Raw genomic sequence first — 19,260 nt, forward strand, 5'->3', positions numbered from 1 at the left:
ATTACATTTCATAAATCTTACGAACGAGTATAAGAGAAGGTACTAAGTGACCTATGTTACACACTAAACTATAAAACACCAGCAATGGAGATCATAAGAAGCAAACGCCTCTAGGAGCGATATCAATCTAGGTTACGATATCTATTAGGTCTCTGAAACAGTTGAAAATGTAAAATTGTAGTAACAAAAATCTGTAATAAACCCAAAACAATGACAAACACATTATGGTGAATGAGTGTCACAATAGCAATGAACAATATCGATTAATAACCATTCGTGAAATGGTATCGAATATTACAGTCTCACAGAACAATGAACAATAATCTCGGTCAAACTCCTTCACGAAATAGTCTTTGAATAATACAGTTGTTGTCTCGTCCCATCTCCATCGCCACAAATATTTGCAATATCGGGTAAATCATCTTTATGTCGTGGGCCGACGAAAATCATCGTTTTCCTTCAAAATGGCAAATCATCTTTCTCTTCTAAGAACGGAAAATCATCTACTTCTTCTAAGAGGGGCAAATCATCTACTTCTTCTAAGAGGGGCAAATCATCTTCCTCTTCTAAGAATGGCAACTCATCATCCTCCTCTAAGAGAGGCAAATCATCTCCTTGTAAGAGGGTCAAATCATCTTCCTCTGCTAAGAATGGCGGCAAAACATCTTCTATTAAGAACGACAAACAATCTCTTTGTGCTAGCGAAAAATCTTCTTCCGCTAACAAGGGTGAATCATCTTCTTCCTTAATTGTACTAGCAGCAATAGCAGTAGCAGGAGTATCAGTAGAAGCAGCAGCAGCAATGGCAGTAAGATTATTATCCTGAATCTTTTCTATCTCTATCATCTTCTTCCCCATCTTTTCTTTTCTTCTTTGTGATTGATTTTTCACTCTACCAAAATATAAACAAATTTTTCAGATTCTTCGGTAAGATTTGAGATTTCTAATAATATGTCATCTAAAGATGGTTAATTTCTACACTTAAACCCTAAACCCTCAATGAAATAAACTAAACCCATCCAGATGAAATCCTAAATAAATCTAAAGAATGGGTAGCACAGATGGATAATAGAAAGGGTTTTTTCAGATTGATGATTCTGATTTTAATCCCCTGTTTTATAGAGAGAGCAAATAGCCAAAAATAGAAAGTGGGATTTCAGGGTTGAAATATCCGAATATATAGAGAAAACAGAAAGCGTGGGAAAAAATTCAGCTGTTAAATCAACTGAATACCCACAATTCATTCAAAATAGGGATCAGAATTTAAAAAGTGTCAGTTGGGAAAATGGCGGGAAAATCTTCTTCAAGAACTAGTAGAATGAAAACTTATAGTAAACATTCCAAATATAACTCTTTCCTTGGAATGTCTTTTCGACTCCAAAGTCGAAGGTTTCACCGTCGAAGTTAGCTCATTGGGCTTATAAAAGGATTTCCCAAAAAAAATTATACTAGTTATCCCTGCAAATTTTCGTAGTTCTCTTATTTATCCTTGTAATCTAACACCTGCCTCACTCAATTGTTTCCGCATGTATTACAACTAAGTATAAGTCGAAATCGTGGTTGAGAAGCCCTTCATTTACAAACCACCTTTCCTTTTTCGTACTTCATAACCTGATGTAATTCTTTATTTGTAAAATACTTTTAACACGGGCATAATTCATTTTTCAAACAAAAGAATGAATATATCCACTCGGTATGTCATCTCTCAAGTTACAAAACTTGTGTATAGAGAGACCTTTCAACAAAAAAGAGAGACCTTTCAACAACTGTTGTTCTGAAATCTGAAATGATTGTACACCTTGTATATATAGAGAGCAACAAGGCTACACAGCCCGCGTTTTGGGACTCCCACTTGGACCGCATGTGAGAGAAACAAAAGTTTCTCTCTCCACGTGACTGGACATGTGAGAAGAAAGAAAAACTCTTGTTTCTCTCACATGCGGTTCAAGTGGGAGTCCCACAAGGTGGGCTGAGTATACTTTTTGTATAGAGAGAGAGATGGGGTGGTGGGAACAACATGAACTATAGAACTGCCTCCCTAAATTAAAGCCCAATTCTTTTATTAGCATGAGAAGTTTTATAGGCACCCCTGAAACTTTACCTGTTAAGGTACCTTCCATACTTCCATTCAACTCGATAGGGAATCTCTGTTGCCTGAATGATCATATCTTTCTGTTAAAATGCTGATGGTTATGATACTTCAATATTTTCCTCAGAAATATCTAAAAGTTTGTCTAATAGTGAAGTAAGCTGAACTTATATGTTTACACTCATATCACGTATACTTGACTCTTTGGACTGTCTCTTACACACAAGATATTACATCGTTTTCTCTGATACTTTTTCATGCTCATGCTTCCTTTTCGTGAGATATCGACCATTTTGTATGTTTAGTCTTAGAACTGTTATTGTGGCGTAAGAATGTTTTCTACATTTCCGTCTAATACAAGCATCGATCAATTTTAAGTTTTTAACACCTTTGCTCTCAATTTTGTAGCTACAATGAACACTAAATTCCCACATTCTGGTGTGACACCGTTTGCGAAAAATGACATCTTTCATTTTCTAAAATGTCTATAAGTCGTGTTGATACACCTATTTTGTGGATTGAGACTTGACTTGAAATGGGTGCATAATGATTGTGTTTCTGTTGATTCTATGTTCACGGCGTTCTTCTGACACGAAACATTTATTCCAATCTTTCTTGTTTGTCTTGGACGAAGGGCCCCCCCAATTCCTTTTCATTATCTTTTGGACATTTTCCATGTTCCTACATAACCAATTATCGAAGTTTCTTGCTTGTGTTCGTCAATAACAGTGACATTCTACCTTGATAATGATAATTTTTCTAGGTTTTTTTTTGAAATTGTCACGGGCTTATGCATGTCTGGATATTGGGCTTATTACGTGAGAGGATAATTTAGCTACTATATAAGTTTGTGAATATATAACTGATTTAACATATTTAATGAAAATTACAAAGATAAGATTATGTTAGGATCCTAACAAACTTCTAGTTTATCAACATGTCTTAAACTTCACTAATAAAACTAAACAGCTAATTAACTTAACAAGGCATAAAGCTAATGATTTTATTCTTATTTGACAACATTAATTCTCATCTCATCAAAAAAAACATTAATTCTCATCTTAATATTGAACAAATTAAGGGTTGATGGGTGACAAGATGAAAATGATTGATGTTAATAGTCATCCACAGATTCTTGGAATGAAACAATATTGTGTATATGGTGGCTTTTTCTTATGGGCAAATAGTAAGATTCTACACCTCACATTTGTTGTGATGTTAACAAACAATTGTAAAGTAATAATCAGTTATAAGTGAAGGTTTTCCGTTTTTTCACGCTATTATTGTTACTTTTTTGAGTTTGGATGGTTAGAATAAGACGTACAATTTGGTAGTATCAGATTACACGTTAAAGTTCTCGAACCAAATAAAATTGTGAATTGCCTTTGTTAAAATCTTATCAGAAAGTACACAGATGTGTCTTGTCAAAAAAAAGATGAATGTATAAAAGAAAGAGTAATTGAATTTGAGTACTTTTTTTTTGTTGAACTGTTGAATTTGAGTACTAAGTTCAACAAAAAAATAGTTGAGTGCTTAAAATGGCACCATAATTAGGAGATTGAATGTATTAGAGAACTCACAATGACACCTAGTTAGGATATTGAATGAATCAAATGGCAACTCATAAAAGAAAGTGACAAAATCATTTAGGTGGGTCGTAGTACTAAAGCAAAACATGTGCCAAACCTCTCAAGTCTCAACCCCAAAGATTCTTACTATTATTGCAAGGAAATAAAGTGTTTGAGAATTATTGGTTTCATGGTTGGAAAGATTGGTTAAAATAGATTATCAATCCCAAAATCAAAATATTGTGTGGGATCCTTTTTGGTTATGTCTTAGAGACAAAGATAGCAATTATTTCATTATGGTTAAGTGGTAATTAAATGCAGTTTAACATACTAACTATTAATTCAATGAGGACCTATATAACATCTTCACTCGATCTCTCTGGCTGATATTTAAGTTTTTTTTTTTTTGTTGATTTAAGTTAGTGGTAGAAATTGCTAGGAGACTAGGAGAGTTCCTCCACGTCTATCAGTCAAATAAATATTATGGAAAATGTTATTTGGCCCGTTTCTTGTTCTAGCATAGCTGAAGGATGACATGGTATGTCTGCTACCACCATTGAAACATTATTTCATGCATTTCTATTTAACTTGATCAAGACATGCATGTACGTTTCTATATACGTGATATACTGATATATGACAGACATACTATATAACACATTATTCATTATTCGTGGGTGAAGGAGTCATTGTAAATCATAATACATAAGACTATCATTTGATAATGGGATGAATCTCCATTAATTTACTGGAGTGTGACTCCATGTCCATGTCTCTCATGTATTAATACATTGGAACTACTCCGCTATTATCTCGAATAGTGATATTAAGAAGAAAATCATATAAAACTACAATTAATACTACAATCATCTAGTTCTCAGAACATTATACACACGTAAACTATCAGTCGATGAAGAGAAAATTATGTATATGTTTATAAAGTCCTTTAATAAAATAATTATTATGTTAGGGTGTGTACAACAATTTATAGACTTCCCATGATTGTCTTGCACATGAACAAGGAAATTAACTAAAATATAACATAAAATTTAAACTAAATTCATTAGCATTTATATGTATTTTTTAGATTAATCTCTTGCATATATAAGCTTAGCAGCATATACCTATAAATAAAAATAAAAATATCAATAATTTAGGGGCATTTCATATAGAAATTCAAACATCAGGTTGACAATTGCAACCCCCCAATGAAACAAAAACATATTACAAAATAAATATATATATATATATATATATATATATATATATATATATATATATATATTTGAGTAATTGAAAAGCATATAAATAAAAATGAAACACTATATACGAACTTCACGAGAGCAACCTTTCCCTAGTTGGACAAACGATTAGATGTATAAATAATTGAAACGCAAACCTACCAAAATTATTTTCAGGCAAAAGAAAGAATACCATAATAAACAACTAACATATTTACAAGAAAATATATATATGTATGCATCTTTGTTAGATCACCAAGCACCTTCCAATACCACCATTATTAGAAATCATAATGATTTTTAAAGAAAAATACTAGTATTTATATAATCATATAAAATATGGAGATTTGATTCATCACTAATTTAACAACCTTTTTGTCTTTCTTTCCACTAACCAACCTCCATTAATGCATAAAAAAAACCTATTAGTACTGCAATACATAATACTTCTTTTTTATTGCTAAAAGGCATATAAAAATTGTATTAAATGATACCAAATGTGCAAATTTCAATAATTGTTAATTAAATTTTAAATAATCAAAACATTTTTTTAATTGTCTGCTAGGTGTTAGATATGAAGCGACAATACTTCATACTAATTACTAATATTTTCTGAAATTGGGTGAAGGAATGAATTTTTTAAAAAGAATGAAAAATTTAAAAATGATGAAGTTAAATTCGAGGGAAAATAAATATTTTGGAAAATGAAACATACTAAGCGTTGACAAGAAAAACACTGGTTGATGCAACAAAATCTGTAAATTTTACGCTCGAGGTATTCTATATCAAAATAATCAACACATTTTTTAAACGAACAAATAGGTATTTGATACAAGTAATTGTATGCACAAATTTAACTTCAACCCTTTATGTCATAAAAGTTCACAAGTAACAAATACTGTTATCAAATTATATTCTTTTTGTATTGAATTGATTTTTCTAGTGCACCTTAGGTATCTCTTTCACCAACTTTTGTTTAACTCATTTGAGTCTCATTCAATAATATTTTGTCAAAACACAACTTCGAGTACTTTTTTGAATTGTAAAGAGAAAAAATTAATTTGGGGGCAGTGGGTTTCGAACCCTCGCAACATGGATGGAAGCAACCAAAATTCTTTTTCTGCAGATGTTATTGAAGAAAGATTACTATATCATCATTCTCGATATCATTTCCATATATATTTACACCATGCTTTCATATGTTGGGGCTATGATGTTCAACTGGTCTATTCGATTTGACCAAAGTCTAGGGTTTATGTCAAAAGGACATGTGGACTAGGAGCTGGTGGGACTTTACTTTCAAATGAAGGTGGCTGTCTCAAAAACCTTGTTTTTATCTCTAAACAAAAACCAAAAATATTTGGGAGAAGGCCATATGAATAATACAATAGTTCATAGTTTTTAGTTACAAAACAAATTCATCATGTGCTAGTGTCCCACTACCCCAACCCTTTAGAACCTTAGCCGTGAAGTGTTTGGAATCTATAAGTTGGAATCTACAAGGTGGGGATCCTCCACCAATTGTCACATTATAAGACGTTATCAGTCTAATATGTTATAACGCAGTCTTCAGGATGAATAATGTTTAACCAATCACATGGTATTTTCCTTTAACAAAAAAAAAATCACATGGTATTTTAGTGATTTGAGGCCTTTATGAAGTTCGTTTGGATTTTAATAGTTGTGAAAACTCAATTAGATATTATGAGAACGTATCGCTTAAGAGAAACTTGTGGTTCTAATAAATGGATTAGAGGATCATTATTGCCATTTTAATACTAGCAAAGTAATATTTTCCTAGTTATTAGATCAAATGGCTTGATGGTTTAATTTTTTTTCTTAAGTAAACCTTAAATTTTCATTAGCTAAAAATCAGTTTCTAGGTATAAATGATTTGTTTGCCAAAGCCTATAGTCAACAAGCAGAATTCCAATTTGACTTGTTATTGGTATCCAAACCAAATTATAGCCTTATAGGTAGGAGTAATACTTATGGCATTATTTGCATGTAGATTGCCCAATTATTTGTGTACAATAAACCAAACTTGAATAAGCCTAACTTTCTAAAGGAAATAGTCAGAACTTATGACCATGTTATTAATGGAATATGAGAAGATTGTTGAAGTCTCTCGATTGTGTGTATAAGGTGTTCACATTTAACACGTGTCTTTCTTATTAATTTATGAGATAACATTTATTGTTTTGAGACTACAGACATTACGTATGGTGTCTAAATTAAAATGATTGTATATGTCTCGTGAATATTTACATGACGAGGATAATATGGTCGTCGATTTACATATCTAATCATCATGGTACCACAATAGCAATAATTGATGGACCAGTATGACGAACTATAGCTAGACCTCCTCTAGAGGTGGGAATCGGGTAAAGTCTGGTACTAATGGGTACATAAGGTCTTCAATCGGGCTTATGGGGCTAAATTATAAAAAAACAGTTGAAGTTTTGGAAGGATTTTTGCAAAAACGAAAATATTTTGCACCAAAACCACCATAGGCACTTCTGAATTATTGAAAAGTACCCAACCTGAACTAAAACTACTCCATTTACTTCAAAATCCCTTTTGGCTATTTGATGCATGGGGTTAGGATAACGTAAAAGACTATATTATAAGTAATTAACATGAAATGAGGAAAAAATTATCAATATTTTTTGTAGAATATTTTTAGTGATTCAGAATTGAATACTGAGGAATGGACCTCTTTAAAATATGTCACTTGAATGTCCATTGATTGGATGGATACCTCTGAGCCACTTTCCTTCTATATATTTTTTTTTCACAAACTTCCCCTCTATTCTAATGTCATTATCGTCCTACCTCTCTTTATTCATCCTTTGTGGCTATACTTCTTATGCATGCATATGTTTATCATTTCATAGAGTCAGTCAACTTTGGTGTCTGATGGTCTTTCTTTGATCTTTTTATTACTTGGCAACTACGTGTAAATTTTTTTTTCTATCTCAGTCGTAGAAAAGAGTTGGGTGATGTTTTCTCAAATTCACCAAATTCAAATTCAGACATTAAAAAGAAAAGAGTTAATTCTTATATGGCCCCCTACTTTGTGACCAGCTTCCTTTGTGGCACTTTTTTTTCGTAAATTCAAATATGACCCCCTATTTTCAAGTAAATGACATTACTACCCTTCTTAATTCTAAATTTAAAACATTTTAAAAAAGTTATTTCCACCTCACCCCTCTCTCTCTCTCCACCTCATCTCTCTTTACAACTCACCCCTCTCTCTCTTTCCAACTCACCTCTCTCTCTCTCTCTCCAACTCACCCCTCTATCTCTCCAACTCACCCCTCTATCTCTCCAACTCACCCCTCTATCTCTCCAACTCACCTCATCTTCTCCGATTGAAGTCGCCGGCCGGAGATTTTTCCGGCCGGCGACTTCCCAAAAAAAAAAAAAAAATCTCTCATCTCTCTCTCTAAAAATCCGGCGAAGGGGGTTTCCCTTCGCCGGAGCCGTGAACAGACCGATCTGGTCTGTTCACGGCAGACCTTCAAAGGTCTTCATCTTCAACAACAGCACCACCACCAGCGCCAACAATGGCAGACCTACGACTCTCATTTGCTGCAAGAATATCAGCAAGTAATGAAGCAACCCTAAGTTCAAACCCTAATCTAACTTCTTGATTAGCTGATGACAAAACAGAACTCGATGATTTCCATAACACAGTTGTTGCAATAGCTGTTTGTTTCATTTGATTGACAAATCTCATCATTGAATTTCTCGATTTCTCAATTGGGTGTTCAAGAGCAGCGTAAGAAAACCCATAATTCTTATTCTTATTATCATCGTTCTTTAAAGAACCTTCATTTGAAAAAATTAAAGTTGTGGAAGCAATAAGAGCAGAAATTAGGGTTAAAGAAAGAGCAATTAGGGATTTACGAGAGAAATAAGAAGCGGGTAGAGAAAGAGAAGAAGAAAGGGGAAGCATCGGTGGTGAAGAATTGGGGACATGTTGGGGATTCTGAACATTGTTTGTGGATGAATACTGGGTCGGAATTTGAGATTGACGAATTGAAGAAGAAGAGAATGATGAGGTTGTACGGAAGAGAGAATGAGGAGAAGAAGGATGAAGACCTTTGAAGGTCTGCCGTGAACAGACCAGATCGGTCTGTTCACGGCTCCGGCGAAGGGAACCCCCTTCGCCGGATTTTTAGAGAGAGAAAGAGATGAGAGAATTTTTTTTTTTTTTTTTTGAGAAGTCGCCGGCCGGAAAAATTTCCGGCCGGCGACTTCAATCAGAGAAGATGAAGGTGAGTTGGAGAGAGAGAGAAGGGTGAGTTGGAGAGAGAGAGGTGAGTTGGAAAGAAAGGTGATGTGGAGAGAGAGAGTTGACATGGAGAGAGATGTGTGGTGGAGAGGAAATGAGGTGGAATTATAATTTTATTTTTATTTTTAATTTTGAAAAAAGATTTAAAGAAAGGGTAGTTAGGACAATTACATCAAAAAAGGGGGCTATATTTGAATTTACAAAAAAAAGGGGGCCATAAAGGAAGCTGGTCACAAAGTAGGGGGCCATATAGGAATTAACTCAAAAGAAAATACCAAAGTTAGAATTACCTTTTATATGTTTTATTTATTGACTGAGCTTTTTTTATTAATTTATTTAATATAATAGATTTACGTCACTAGTCCTTTCAAATACACCAATTATCACTCGTCAGCAAATATGACATTCTCAAAACAGTACTTATTTCAAGTTATATTAGAGAGATAAATATTCTCGCACTACACGTATAAAATATGTATAAAATAGATCGAGATCCATATACATATAAACTAACAGCAATCTCCAAACGACATTTATATAAACAAATATTTTATCTTGGTACTAAAAAAATTCATCTGAAATTTGAATGGTGGTAATTTATTTTTTTTTTTGAAAGTTTGTTTGTTTTGTTTTTTTTTTTTTTTTTTTTTTTATTTTTATTTTTTTATTTTTAATTGTTTGTTTTGTTGTTAGAGATGAAGATTGAAGTAAGGCGTTTGATTGGAATAAATAGCGGTTGAGTAAAGTAAATAAGTGACAGTAGTCAGATATGAACAGTTTAATAGATGCTTCTGTTTCCATGAAACCACTCAATACCCTCTCTCTCTCCCTCTCTCTCTATTCAGTGTTTTTACAAAAACGACAACCTTTATTTCTCAAACAAACTATGACCTCTCCTTCAGTGGGCCGGCCCCACGACATATATAATTCACTCCCCAAAACTCTAGAAGATAAGAAGGTTTATATTTATACATCCAGTGGTGGTATTCGGAGAGTGATGCAGTCCCCATTGACACAAAAGTGAAGTCGGCCCAACTACCATAGAAGACCTAAGTTTAAACAAGATAACAAGAACCCCAAGACTTGAAGTTCTATCGGTTTGTCTGGTCGCTCTGTCCAGTCACTCTCTTCATCCACTAGCTCATTTTATCCTCTCCCCCCTCTCCTTTATCTATCCCTCTTTCATATTGACTCTCTCTCTCTCCTTTTGTTCTAAGTTTTGGACGAAAAGTATCCTACATTTATTTCTTAGGATATAAAAAGTACGTTCATCCAAATAAAAGTTTGATAATTTATTGTAGGTGATTCTCTTTTTGAACCACAATTCTCACTCCCTTTATTATTTAGGTGGCTTTATTTGGATGATTATGTTTGAAACACAAGATAGGCCGTAAAGGTCCATCCTTAATTCTAAATAGTTTAGAGAGTCCGAGCAAAAAGAATTGGTTGATATCAACCCAGGGCCGTGCCTGAGAATTTAGGGGCCCAGTGTCAAACTTTAGTTGGACCTCCCTGTATAAACAGACGTATTTTTTTATATATTATACAACAAATAAATTCAAAATAATAACAAGATAATAAATTACTTATTAATCGAATTTAAATGTATTTTTTTAAACATTTGAAGTGACAATTTTCACTTGAAATTTTTTTCCTTACATTTTTTTGAAGTGAAAAAATCAATTAAACCTTCGTAATGAATTGTGTCTGTAAACTAATGTCTAGGATAAAATCTTAACGCCTAGGGTTTTATTACGCTCCCGTCAAAAGAAAAATCGATGAATAAAGCAATTTATTGTCATTAAAAAATACAATATTCTTATGAACTTATTAAATGTTAGTATTTAGCAAGACATTCGGAAAAATTAAGCTGTTCACCTTTTTTTTAGTTGAATAAGCTATTCACCTTTACCATGAGATGTCTATAATTATGATTTTGATTATTAGTAAGAAAATATATAAAATTAGATGTATAAATATAAAATTAGTAGGAAAAAATATAAAATTAGATGTATAAATGAATGCAGCCCGATGAATTTGAACCCAAGACCTTGCTTACAAAATTCCCAGGGTTAACTGCCTAACCAAATGAGCTGTTATGTTTTTTGGTTTAAATGTTCAACTTTGTTTTTAATATACGTAATAGAGAACTTCCCAAAGTAGGCCCATGTGGTGGGGGGCCCTGTGCGGGCGCACGGCCCGCACCCCCCACCACACGGCCCTGTATCAACCTGCATATGCTTGATAGAAATACAAAGACCTGCCTGGGTAATGAAAAATTGTATCCACATGATTCCACCCCTAAGTAAGAGGATAAAAAGAACAAAAGGAATAAAGAAGGTCGGTGTTTCTGGGAAATAAAGAAATTTTTCGGGTTTGAAGTTTGGGTGGAAACAAAAGAAATTAGATTTTTTTTTTTACCCCAAACCACCAACTCCTTATACTTTTTCAGCTTCTTCTTCCTTTCACCTACCATCACCATCTCCGGCGAAGTCCACCATTTTCGGCGACAATTTTTTTTCTCCTCTCCATCTCCAGCGAAGGGGAGGAGCCCTTTCGCCGGGGCTCCTCTCCTTCGCTGGAGACATTGAGAAGAAAGAGAGAACAAGAGAAGAGAGAGAAGAAAGAGAAACAGAAGAGAGAAGATGATGAAGTCGCCGGCAACATCCGACCGATGACTTTTTGCCGGCGACATTTAAAAGGTGTGTTTGGTTTAATTTTTTTTTTTGTTTTCCACCGTCTTCCCCGAAATTTTTTCTGCTTTCCCCAAAACAGTGATCATAAAGAAAAGAAGACATGTTAAGTGTGTGATCATCTCACTCAAAATCAATATGTAATGAGTGGAGAAGACCTGAACATTATATTCCCTTCTCCTAGGTGAAACTATTCACAAATACCAAAAGGCATAAAAGAAAGGAAAACAGTGACTTGATCAATGACCATGGTAGCTTTTGGGCCATTTAGAAATAGGAGGGAGACTCAAAGCTTTCTTTTTAACCTTCCATATTTTATAATCTCACAGCAATTATGTTAGATGATCTTCAAATACTAATTTAGTATTTAAAGATGAAGCTCAAAAGATTAGTTTTTGAGCTCTATAAATACCTCGTCGAGGATATGTATATATCATTAGCCGAAAATAAGGGTAATATCGTAATACTACCAAAACAGAATAAAAAACCTAAGGTCATTTTCGTCATTTGACAATACAACACAACTTGTATATAAATTGATACAGGGAGAGAGAGTGAGTAAACCAGCAACCTGAAAAGAAAGAGTTAAAAAACTCATTTTCTTTCTCTACATTTCTCTCTGTGTTTGTATTTTTTTTTCTCTCTCTCTCTCTAGATCTCAGATTAGGGCTTGGGAATGCAGCAAGATGGGAAGACAACAGTCACATACGAAATCTGATGTTGGTGGTGGAAAATCAAAGAAGAATAACATTAATGGAGGTAGAACTTGTCATCGTAAACACATGACTGGTAGATCATTATTCCTTACTTTCTTCTCTCTCTAGAAACTTCATCTCCATCTCCATCTTCATATTCATCTTCTTGTAAAAAAAAAAACAAATGGATAATCACAGCAACAATTCAAACGTATTGAAAGGAAAATATGAATTAGGTCGTCTTCTTGGTCATGGAAGTTTCGCAAAAGTTTATCACGCTAGAAATTTACAGACAGGTAAAAGTGTAGCCATGAAAGTAGTTGGTAAAGAAAAAGTAATTAAAGTAGGAATGATGGATCAAATCAAAAGAGAGATTTCAGTTATGAAAATGGTTCAACATCCAAATATTGTTGAACTTGATGAAGTAATGGCAAGTAAAACAAAGATTTATTTTGCTATGGAATTTGTTAAAGGAGGTGAACTTTTCAACAAAATCTCAAGAGGTAAATTGAAAGAAGATATAGCTCGTACTTATTTTCAACAATTAATTTCAGCTATTGATTTTTGTCATAGTCGTGGTGTTTATCATCGTGATTTAAAACCTGAAAATCTTCTCCTTGATGAACAAGGTAATCTTAAAATTACTGATTTTGGATTAAGTGCTTTTACTGAACATTTAAAACAAGATGGGTTGTTGCATACAACTTGTGGAACTCCGGCGTATGTAGCACCGGAGATCATCGGAAAAAAAGGGTATGATGGATCTAAAGCTGATCTTTGGTCTTGTGGTGTTATTCTTTATGTTTTACTTGCTGGGTTTCTTCCATTTCAAGATGATAATATTGTTTCAATGTATAAGAAGATTTACAGGGGAGATTTCAAATGTCCTCCATGGTTTTCACCTGAAGCTCGGAAAATCATTACTAAATTATTAGACCCAAATCCAAATACTCGAATTACAATTTCAAAATTGATGGAAACTTCTTGGTTTAAGAAGTACTTACCAAGATCAATTAGAACAAAACAAGAACAAGAAGATGAAGAAGAAAGGGAATTGGGTCATGGGGTTGGTTTATTTAAAGGTAAGAAAGAATTGGAAACCCTAAATGCATTTCATATAATATCATTATCAGAAGGTTTTAATTTATCACCATTATTTGAAGAAAAGAAGAGAGAAGAAAGAGAAGAATTGAGATTTGCTACTACAAAATCAGCAAGTATAGTTATATCAAAATTAGAAGAAGTAGCAAAATCAATGAAATTTAATGTGAAAAAGAGTGAATCAACTGTGAGATTACAAAATCAAGAGAGAGGAAGAAAAGGGAAATTAGGGATTTCAGCTGATTTATTTGCAGTAACTTCATCTTTCTTAGTAGTTGAAGTGAAAAAAGAAGGTGGTGATACTTTGGAATATAATCAATTCTGTAGTAAAGAACTTAGACCTGCTCTTAAAGATATTTGTTGGATTTCAGCTGGAGTTGAAAGCACAGCAACAACTGTTTGATAAAATGTCTAATAGAGAGAGAAAGAAAGCCAGCCAAATCCATTACTCCTATGCATGCTTATGAGAAGGGCTAGAGCTTTTGTTATTAGGGCTAGAGCTTTTGGTGTAATTTGATCTTGTTTTATTGTGTTTGTTTTCTCTAAGATAATGAAAAGGAAAATTTTAATCAATTAGGGTTTTTGTTGAGATCTAAATGATCAACACTACTAATAACTTGTAATTGATGAATTTATGTTTCATTTGCAGTTTGATGATGAATATTGTTGTTTAGTCAGTCATATTTGTTGCCTTTCAGTTTTAGAATTCCCCTTCTAGGAAGAATCATATGCCCCTCTAAATGGGATAATTTACTCACTTCTCTTCACAAAACCTCATTTTTGAATGCAATTTCATACTAATTGAATTCTATTTCTGCTAGCTGAATATGTCTGTAAAATATGGAGTAACTTTTACGATTTTTGGTGAATATTGTAAACCTTGAAAAAGTAAAGTTTTATCGAGGTCACTTTTGTCGCTCGTGGTAACATTTTTTGTTTCTCTATTGGAAAGTTAAGTCTGAATCTCGTTGATCTAAGTCGTTTATTTCAGACCCGTCATCTAATGCGAAATAAAAAAAGAATATACCCTTTTACTATTAGGAATATACTCTTTTTTGCTTGTTCTTGTTTTGGATTTTTTTGGCTTGATATTTCTAAGATAAATGCCTAAAAGAACCTTACTCAAGTTCCTCCTTTTCACTTTGTTATTTTGTTGTTATTCATCTTAGAACCACTCAAGTCTTAGATCTATGAGATTTTACTTATATTACATTTGAATAGTTTAGAAAACATGAGCACCAACTTGTATGGTGGGTTCTCTTTTTTTTTTTTTGTTGAAATATTGTATGGTGGGTTCTCAACAAAAAAAAAAATTGTATGGTGGGTTTGAAGGCCTAATAACACAAATAAATCTAAAAGAAAAAAAAGGGACTAGATATAATGAATATATATTATACGATTAATCATTCTTTAATAATGTACGAGCAACAATAATAATAATTAAATACCATTAAAGTACGTTCAATGGTCGTATACCCTCTAAAATAAACTAAGATTCAGGTTCTGAGTCTTATATCATGAATCATACTTTATAGGTGTCAATTACAAAAAAATAAAACAGTTTAGAGGTCCGAGTAGAACATAATTTTTTTTCCATAATGAGCCCTACTGCCCAGCAGAGCCTTGGTCATAAGTAGAGGATCACTTGTTAGTTATGAGTTATGACTTACATTTTGATCATTTTGTCAAATAATGTGGAACGAATCTCTGATCGCCCATGTCATAGCGCAGATCAGTCCCCGAGCGAAACAAATGTAATTTTTTTACCATAATTGTCAGTATGTCTTTGACATAAGTAGAGAAAAGAAAAAAAATTCTTACGTCCTTGGTAGAGTGTATTATGATATTAAAGTGTTACGTAAATGCTTAGATAAAATCACACTCAAAGGACAACAACATACAATATATCAATAACAAGGACATAATATCAAGGAAAGTGATATACTAGTTTGGTCGAACCTGAAATGAAAATGATTTTCTCCCATTAAGTTGAATAGATCAAGACACTAATGTCTAGTTCCAAGATTTTAACCAAACTAATAGAGGAGATATGAAATCTTATCTTTTTTCTTATTTTTCATTATTTTGTTTTGCTCACTCTTTTTAGTTTTTTTTTTTTTTTTGATGAAGTCTCTTTTTAGTTGATTGGGTTGCCCATAACAACATAAAAACCTTGCAAGAAAAAAAACAACATCTAAAAAAATTGTTGCTGCCTTCAGTTTCTACCAACTATATATAATATATTATTACGAAAATGTGGGGTTTATAATAAATTAATTAGAAAGATAAATTAAATTAGAAATGAAATTATTAATCAAAAGAACAAGCTACAAACAATGCACCTAATTTACTACTCACAGTGAGAGAGAGAGACATAAAAAATCAATCTCTTGATTATGATTCTCTGCAATTTAATTGATTTTTTTAAACAAAGATGATTATACGGGAATCTGCCATACGTCATGAGTAGAAGTCATGTTCTAAAACATTTTTGGGCTTTTTTTATTACTAATATTCTCTCAAGATGTAGGAAAAATTGTAAAATATTAATGATGAGGTTGCCGGTTACATCACAACTTTATTAGTATAATTATGTATAAGATATAAGCATATGATCGGGCTTCTAATCCATCGCTCAAGCATGAAACCAAGCACTCGTATCTCACACAAGAGATTGAATTGATATTGGTATGCATGTTATTTCCGTACTATAGAAGTGCTCACAACCTAGTGGGAATTCTCTAGGTCTGCTCTTCGTCTCCACAAACACGTAGAAATTCCACAACCAGAGGAATGAATCAGTGCTTTCAGATACACCATGCCGTTGCCGTTAATAGGCTGAGTCGACATAACATACTAAGATATTTAATCGTCAATTCAGGTGGAGAGTACTAAATTTGTTTTGATTAAACTCAAAATTAAATAACAACAAGTCGAAAAGATCTAGACATTATATTCTTAGAGTGTCAATTGTGAACGTGAGACTATTCCGACATAGAGAGACAGAGGAATTCTTGGTTGGCATTTAATTGCTAACTGGTTGGACTAAATAGACTGCTTTTGTTGGGCTTGGAGCCTCGTTAAACAAAGACTTGGCCAATAGATCAAGTCAAGAGAATTTAGGGTCATAAAATGTATGGTCTCCCTACTTTGAAACCAAGCCCACGTGATTTCTTAATGCTAATTGGGCCAAAAAAAGTGGCTGATGGCTCGACCAGACCAAATTGGTGATGTGTTAAAGTCATCGGCAAATTTGGCTTTGTCCGGCCACCTCTCTTGGTGGATTACATAACCCTAAAAATATCTCCAAAACACTCATAAGTTTTAAGTGTCACAATTGCCCCCATGGATTTTAGAGTACACAAAACTCTATTCAAATCTATAAAATAAAGCGAGGATAGTTAAATAAGATATCTGAAGAAAAAACTTTAGAAGTAGAGAGTCATCTTGAGATATCTCTAACTGTCTAGCCATCGATATCTGAATTTAAACCAATATAAATCATTTTTCCATTAATCTACATAAGTAATTATTTATTTACAAAATAAATAAACAAACAAAACAACTTAAGATATTTGCGTTTGAGACATAAAATATTGAAAAATTTCTATTTTGCCACTTAAGAATAGAAAACTCGATTGAGACTTTGACATATAGGAGTAATAGAGATTATGTTGGCCAACATTTGCTACCTCAGTTGGTAGCATCTATACGATAGTTTGTATGGCCAATGATCATATTTTATCAAAAGATGTGGTATCAAAGTATTTTGAGTTTTGAATAGGAGATGCTCTGAGCGATTGAGCCGAAAACGCTTGGGGGCTGGATGGTGCCTTCGGCCTATTCTCCAAGGCCCTTGGAAATGGACATAACCAAAAGAGGTGCCTATAGAATTCCTTTCTCAATGAGAAGAGAAACGTGCCGAAGTAAATAGTGTGAGAGTCAGTTCGCATGAAAGTTTCGGGGCGCCTCTATGAATAGACCGCCTTTAGGGGAGTTTTCCCTTTTGTTTAGATTTCAGATCCACTCAAACCTCAACTTATCAAATCCTCCATTAACATCACCCTTCCACTATTCAATTCCATATTAGTATTTCAAAGTATCCCTCCCCAAATTTAGTAATCGAAACATTATTGGCTCGCACCTCTCCACAAAAGCTTTTATTTTACCAACATAAACATGGGTCCTCGGCTGTTTCTAATACGCCGGAAATAATTTACAAGGGAGAAGCCCTTGTGTATTGGTTTAAATTACGTGAGACAAATTTATGAAGGCAAGTCACGACACTAGAAACTTAAAACAATGACCTTTTGGTATTTTAAATGAATATAGAGTAAACATAAATTTCGATATAGAGATAAGGAATACATCAATCTCTTAGTGCGTACTTTCATAAGAGGATTGGTTTACAAGGCAGAATGAAATAAGGAAAAGGGGACCAAATGCAGCAATGCCACTATATACTTTAAACTAAGTAGTAGTTTAGATTAGGACTTAGGGTTTCAAAGTTTGGGATTTGAAGATCTAGGGTTGTGGATTTAATTAAAGTTTAGTGGAAGTGACATGCAATTAGCTCTCTCATAAACTCTCCTCAACATAGTCAAAATTTATTGGCTAGTCCGCCTTGAGTTGTGGCACCCAATGCACCAATAAGAGAAGAATCTTTGGAAAACCTATATACTAACAAATAGCTAGATTTCTTCATAACAAAAGCAAAAGCATATTTTAATACTAAAGATGAATTATTTGTTCCTAAGTTTGACTTTGTTCTTTCATCTCAAATTATTAGATTAGAGAAGTATATTTTATTTCTACCCAATATATATATATATATATATATATATATATATATATATATATATATATATATATAATAAGAATTCCTCATTTATGTTGATAAAATGGTAAAATTAATGCAGAAATTGTCCAAATAGAGATTCACACCCTAAGTGGTTTTTTTTCGACTTTCTTCTACTTGGTTTGAAATTTATTCGAAGTGTAAATAATTTTCAAAAAATATGTCGTGTTCATGTAAATCAAACTTAGAAAAGTTAGATTAGTCTAACATTACGAATATACCACTATTCCCCCTCTTACTTTCAATTCTAGCATTTTAACAAATCTGGAGAATGGTCATGTACCAAGCTGTCATCAAACATGAATATTTTCATATATATATATATATATATATATATATATATATATATATATAATTAAATATCAGATTTGAAATTTGATTCGACGCGGTATAAAATTAAACAAAAACATATCGTATTTAAATAAATTACTTGTAACAATTAGCTGCAATCTGGACCTTGCAAACAAATACATACCAATAAGTCCTATATCTATTTTTCTCTCTAAATTCCAATTATAATATTTTAATAAATACTTAGAATGGTCCCTTGGCTAGTGGCCAGTGAAACATGTTTCTTCATATTCAAATATATATACAGAGAGAGAGAGAGAGGGAGTGAGAGATAATGTTACATTCAATATGTCACCAAAAGGTAGTAGATTCATGCTTCCAAATAACAAGACTTATAAAATTCTATTCTTTATAAAACACT

At 33.0% G+C, this 19,260-nt stretch overlaps 1 pseudogene across 1 annotated transcript; it reads left to right on the forward strand.

The window, feature by feature from the left end:
- Nucleotides 1-12,456: 12,456 nt before the first annotated feature.
- Nucleotides 12,457-14,371, forward strand: LOC147540069 (CBL-interacting serine/threonine-protein kinase 6 pseudogene; annotated as a pseudogene). Its single transcript, XR_015225247.1, has one exon. The product of XR_015225247.1 is annotated as a CBL-interacting serine/threonine-protein kinase 6 pseudogene (transcript).
- The last annotated feature ends 4,889 nt before the right edge of the window (nucleotides 14,372-19,260 follow it).

The sequence above is a fragment of the Eschscholzia californica genome, unplaced genomic scaffold, assembly GCF_041429995.1.
Source record: "Eschscholzia californica isolate CP2 unplaced genomic scaffold, dmEscCali1.0.p SCAF_5, whole genome shotgun sequence".
In the NCBI taxonomy this organism is placed as follows: Eukaryota; Viridiplantae; Streptophyta; class Magnoliopsida; order Ranunculales; family Papaveraceae; genus Eschscholzia; species Eschscholzia californica.